At 41.7% G+C, this 5915-nt stretch overlaps 1 pseudogene; it reads left to right on the top strand.

Annotated features, from left to right (window-relative positions):
• The first annotated feature begins 849 nt into the window (after nt 1-849).
• LOC131172507 (uncharacterized) lies at nt 850-3751 on the top strand (annotated as a pseudogene).
• The last annotated feature ends 2164 nt before the right edge of the window (nt 3752-5915 follow it).

Here is a 5915-nt window from a genome sequence, read left to right as displayed (position 1 = left end):
AAACCAGTCATTGAAAATCCAGCGAATGCGGAAGAATCACCTGATGAACCATCCATTGATGTCATCCACCTGGATTCCTTGTATGAGGCTCTGGTCTCGCCAATAGCTGAGGGGCAAGAGCTGGACAACTGGACAACAGAGGACATTCCTGTACTCAATTTCGAGTAAAGTACCTTTGGTCGTCCACACTTGATCATTTTGTCCATGGTGACAAGTGTAATACTGTAAATGGACCTTTTCTTATGGCATAAATGTTAATGAATTAACAGCGCATTTTATATCCAATTCTCCTTTCCTTTCTTTTAAATTCCATCCTTATAATATATTCTATTTTCATTCATTCAGGACCATTCATCAATTAACACCTAATAATCCAATAGACTCAGAAATTCCTCTGGTTAATTTTGAAATCCCCATAACTGCCATTACTTCAAGTGATTCTGAGGAAGACCTTACAGAAGAAAGACGTGAAAAGGATGAACCCTCCCTAGTGCCTTGTGGAGACGAAACGCATACCATAAACTTAGGCACAGAAGAAGTAAAAAGGGAACTTAAGGTAGTGGAGAGCAAAGAGTTGGGAGATATGATCAGTTTGCTTAGGAAATTCCTTGACGTATTTTCCTGGAGCTATGATGATATGGTTGGTTTGGACCCCCGGATAGTGACGCATAAAATTCCCTAATGCAGGGACAATCCGTAAGCGAAGTTAAGGAGAATGAATCGACACCGCTCAAAGTTCGGGATGAAGTCAAGAAAGCGATGTGTGGGTTCCTGGAAGTGGTCAAATATCCCCAATGGGTAGCTAACGTCGTCCCGGTAATGAAGAAGGATGGGAGAGTCAGGGTGTGCGTTGACTACAGGGATCTTAATAAAGCAAGCTTGAAAGACGATTTCCATCTCCCTCACATTGATGTGTTAGTTGACAATGCTGCGGGTTTGGGCAGGTGTTCGTGTATTGATGGAGCATCAGGGTACAATCAAATCCCAATGGATGGGGAAGACAAGGAGAAGACAGCTTTTATCACTCAATGGGGAGTATTTTGCTATCGGGTCATGCCTTTCGGGCTGAAGAATGTTGGTGCCACCTATCAGCGCGCTATGATCACATTATTCCACGATATGATGCATAAAGAAGTAGAGGTGTACGTGGATGATATGATCATCAAATCCCGGGGAGAAGAGAGCCACGTACAGGTGATGAGGAGGGTATTCGAAAGGCTCAGGAAATACCAGTTGAAACTGAACCCTGCCAAATGCATATTCGGAGCTAGATCTGGAAAGTTGTTGGGATTCATAGTAAGCGAGAAAGGAATAGAAGTAGATCCAGACAAAGTTCGAGCTATTCAAGAAATGCCATCCCCAAAAACAGAAAGGGAGGTGCGCAGTTTTCTGGGAAAGTTGAACTACATTTCGAGATTTATTTCTAATCTCACTGCCAAAGCTGAGCCTATTTTCAGACTACTCCGCAAGAACAACTCCACCCAATGGGATTCGGTTTGCCAAGAGGCTTTTGAGAAAATCAAGCAATACTTGTCAAGCCCACCAGTATTGGTTCCACCCGTGGCAGGGAGGCCTCTTATCCTGTATATGGCGGTCCAACAGAACTCGATGGGATGTGTTTTGGGACAACATGATGATACCGGCCGAAAGGAGAGGGCTATTTATTACCTGAGCAAGAAGTTCAATGATTGTGAGTCAAGGTACTCTTTCTTAGAATAGACTTGCTGCTCGTTAGCCTGGACAGCAAATCGCCTCAAGCACTACATGTTGAATCACAAGACATGGCTCATCTCCAGGATGGATCCTATCAAATATGTGTTCGAAAGCCCATTCGTGCCAGGTAGGATAGCCAAGTGGCAGGTTATACTCTCCCAATACGACATAGTCTACATGACCCGAAAAGCGGTGAAAGGTAGCGTGATCGCTGACCTCCTAGCGGAAAATCCTATCCAGGATTATGAAGCTCTGGATTTTGAGTTCCCTGATGAGCATATTAATGAAGTAGACTGCGAAGAAGAGGGGCCAACCGATGTATGGGAAATGTATTTTGACGGAGCAGTTAATTTATCCAGGAATGGAATAGGAGCTGTATTGGTATCCCCGGATGGAAAACACTTCCCGATAGCTGTCAAGTTGAGGTTTGACTGTACCAACAATGTCGCAGAGTATGAAGCTTGTGTAATGGGTCTACAAGCTGCTATCGAGATGAAAATCAGAAAGTTGGAGGTGTATGGAGACTCAGCTCTGATAATTTATCAAGTCAAGGGAGAATGGCAAACTAAGGATCCGAAGCTGATCCCATATCAGAAGTACTTACTGGAGCTAATTAAGAAATTCGAAGAAATCTCCTTCACTCACCTTAGTCGAGACAAGAATCAATTTGCTGACGCCTTAGCTACTCTAGCTGTTATGGCCCAAATGGAAAAATGGCAGACAACTCAAGTATTGAGGATTAAAGTAAGGGATGAGCCAGCTTACTGCTTCATGATTGAAGAAGAGCCCGATGGTAAACCTTGGTATCATGACATCCTGGCCTACTGCAGAACCAGAGAATCCCCTTCGGGGGCAAGCAAAAACGAAAAGAGGATGATTCGGAGATTAGCACTAGGATACTTCCCCAGTGGAGAAACCCTATACAAGAGGAGCTCCAACGGCGAATTGTTGAGATGTGTGGATGCAAAGGAGGCAAAGAAAATCCTTTTCGAGACTCATGAGGGAAACTGTGCAACCCATGCCAATGGGCACATGATGGCTAAGCAAATCATGCGACGGGGATATTTTTGGACTACAATGGAAAAGGATTGCATCGAGTATTTTCGAAAGTGCCATAAGTGTCAGATCTATGCCAATCCGATAAATGTGCCACCTCACAACTTGTTCAACCTCGTCTCACCATGGCCTTTCGCAATGTGGGGCATCGATGTGATTGGTCCCATCAATCCCAAGGCATCCAATGGGCACAGATTCATCCTTGTAGCCATCGACTATTTCTCCAAGTGGGTCGAGGCGACATCCTATGCGCACATCACACAGAATACGTTTCTCAAATTCCTCAGAAGCAATATCATCTGCCGGCATGGTCTCCCCAATAAAATTGTCACTGACAACGCTAAGAATCTCAATGGTCCAAAGATTCAAAAATTATGTGATCAATACAAAATCCGACATCTCAATTCCTCCCCATACCATCCCCAGATGAATGGAGCAGTGGAAGCCGCAAACAAAAATCTAAAGAGGATAATCCAGAAAATGACGGTCACATATAGGGATTGGCATGATATGCTTCCCTACGCTCTCCACGCATACCGGACTTCTATAAGAACCTCAACCGGGGCAACTCCATACTCACTGGTTTACGGGATGGAAGCAGTATTACCTATCGAAGTTGAAATTCCTTCCCTAAGGATTCTGAAGGAATCAGGGATTGATGAGTCAGAATGGATCCAATCAAGGTTGGATCAGTTAAACTTGCTGGATGAGAAAAGGTTAGCAGCAGCATGTCATGGGCAGTTATACCAGATGAGAATGGCTAGAGCATTTGACAAAAAGCGTTCGCCCACGCGAATTCCAACCCGGGGACCTAGTTCTGAAGAAAGTGCTGTCGAATCAAAACGATCCCCGGGGCAAATGGTCACCAACCTACGAGGGACCCTATGTGGTTAAAAAGGCATTTTCTGGAGGAGCCTTGATCTTGACCCACATGGACGGTGAAGAGTTTCCGAGACCTGTGAATGCTGACACCGTCAAGAGATACTACGCCTGAAAAAAAAAAAAAAAAAAAAAAAAGAGTAGGAGTGAAAACCCGAAAGGGCGCTCCTAGCAAAATGTGTGAAAGAAGGCGAAAACCCCGAAGGGGCGCTTTCTGTAAAACGAGTGAAGGATGAAAACCCGAAAGGGCGTCCTGAAAGAGCGAAAAAAAAAAAAATCAAAATCTAGGGGTGAAAACCCGAAAGGGCATCCCAAGAACCAAAAGGGAGAAATAAGGAAAGAAGCATGAGACCGAGAAGGGAAATAAACCATCGTGACATGAGGCTTCAGAGAACTTGAAATAATGGCAGTTAAGGGATTTCAAAGCCAGCCACAAGGAATATGTGAGATCTATCCTTGTACCCTTCCTCTTTGAAACTCTATCTTTGTTTTTATTAAAACCGTAATAAAGTCATACTTCATTCCCTATGCTTCTATCTTTCCCTTATATTTATTCTTTAACATTATCCTTCTGCAATCTCGTTATTTAATGCGCTATTAATCAGTTAAAATTTTTGCCATAAGATTAGGATTTAACAATTGATAACCTCACATACTTTACTATGAGATTTGCAGGGAATGACCAGGAAAAGGGTACAAAAAAAAAAAAAAAAAAAAAAAACTAGAGGTGAAAACCCGAAAGGGCATTTCTAGTTATATAGACGAAGGGGAAGTGAAAACCCGCAAGGGCGCTTTTCGGGAAAAAGTCGAAAACAGAAGAAGGGCATTTGAAAAGTGGGGTCATAGGTCAAGTCTTGCAATTCATCCTCCATTAATCTTTGGCCTTCGGGTTTCTGTTAAGTACACTTCATTGGGGAAGAACTTCTTGTGTCCGGATCAGGCTTGCTTTGTAAGTGCAATTTACGTTTCCTGTTATCAACCTCTGGTTCATTGATCTAAGTTGATTTTAATTTCCTGCAATTTACATTTCCTGTTATCAACCTCTGGCTCCTTGATCTAAGTTGATTTTAATTTCCTGCAATTTACATTTCCTGTTATCAACCTCTGGTTCCTTGATCTAAGTTGATTTTAATTATCTGCAATTTACATTTCCTGTTATCAACCTCTGGTTCCTTGATCTAAGTTGATTTTAATTTCCTGCAATTTACATTTCCTGTTATCAACCTCTGGTTCCTTGATCTAAGTTGATTTTAATTTCCTGCAATTTAAATTTCCTGCTATCAACCTCTGGTTCCTTGATCTAAGTTGATTTTAATTTCCTGCAATTTACATTTCCTGTTATCAACCTCTGGTTCCTTGATCTAAGTTGATTTTAATTTCCTGCAAATTTACATTTCCTGTTATCAACCTCTGGTTCCTCGATCCAAGTTGATCTTAATTTAACCTATGTTGCCGATTTCTAGGTCACTAATTTGGGTATGCTTTAGTTCCCTAACTTCGAACACCTAATCGTCCAAAATATGGGTCTGAATCTTTACATAATTCCTACACGGGAAAATTTTTCCCTTTAATAAAAATTATGTAAAGAGGGGCAGCTATCGACATCATATTTTGGTCGATCCCCAAAATCAATAAAACTTTGAAACCGATTCCCAGTACTAAGTCTACCTTTGACAGCTAATCACATTTCCGATCTCTCTTTAACAGACAGTCACATTTCCGATCTCTCCTCACAAAGAATTGAATCAATGCTAAGTCCTCACATCAGTCAAAGCCTTACCAGTCTATTAAATCACTCACCGATCTCTCAAACCCATTGTCGAATCTCCGGACCAGTCAAGTATATTCCTGATCTCTGTTGACAAACGAAATGAATTGACACTAGATCTTTCTTACCAGTTTTATTGCCGATCTCCCTTTCAAAAGTTTAAGAATAATCAAAGGTTCCGTTCCGGTTTAAGGATGATTCCGATCTTAAATGTTCAAGCCAAATTTCTAATTTTAATCAACTTCCGTTTAGCGTTGTTTCTCTACCGATCTTATGCTCATTGCGTTTTCCGATCTCTCACACTTGGGTTGATAATCACTTTCAGTTATTTCAAGATACTCAAACAATCAAGTGTTTAATAATTTAGAAATTTTCTGATCACAACCATCCATCGAACAAAAGAGGCATTCCATTTCATTTCATTTCAAAAATTTGTACAAGTTATTCAGCTGGAGGATCACCCCCAGCCTGATCTACATTTTGTCCGTCTTCTCCCTCA

The sequence above is a fragment of the Hevea brasiliensis genome, chromosome 14, assembly GCF_030052815.1.
Source record: "Hevea brasiliensis isolate MT/VB/25A 57/8 chromosome 14, ASM3005281v1, whole genome shotgun sequence".
Taxonomy (NCBI): Eukaryota; Viridiplantae; Streptophyta; class Magnoliopsida; order Malpighiales; family Euphorbiaceae; genus Hevea; species Hevea brasiliensis.
The sequence above is the reverse complement of the archived record's forward strand: the minus strand, read 5'-3'. Positions and strand labels throughout refer to the sequence as shown.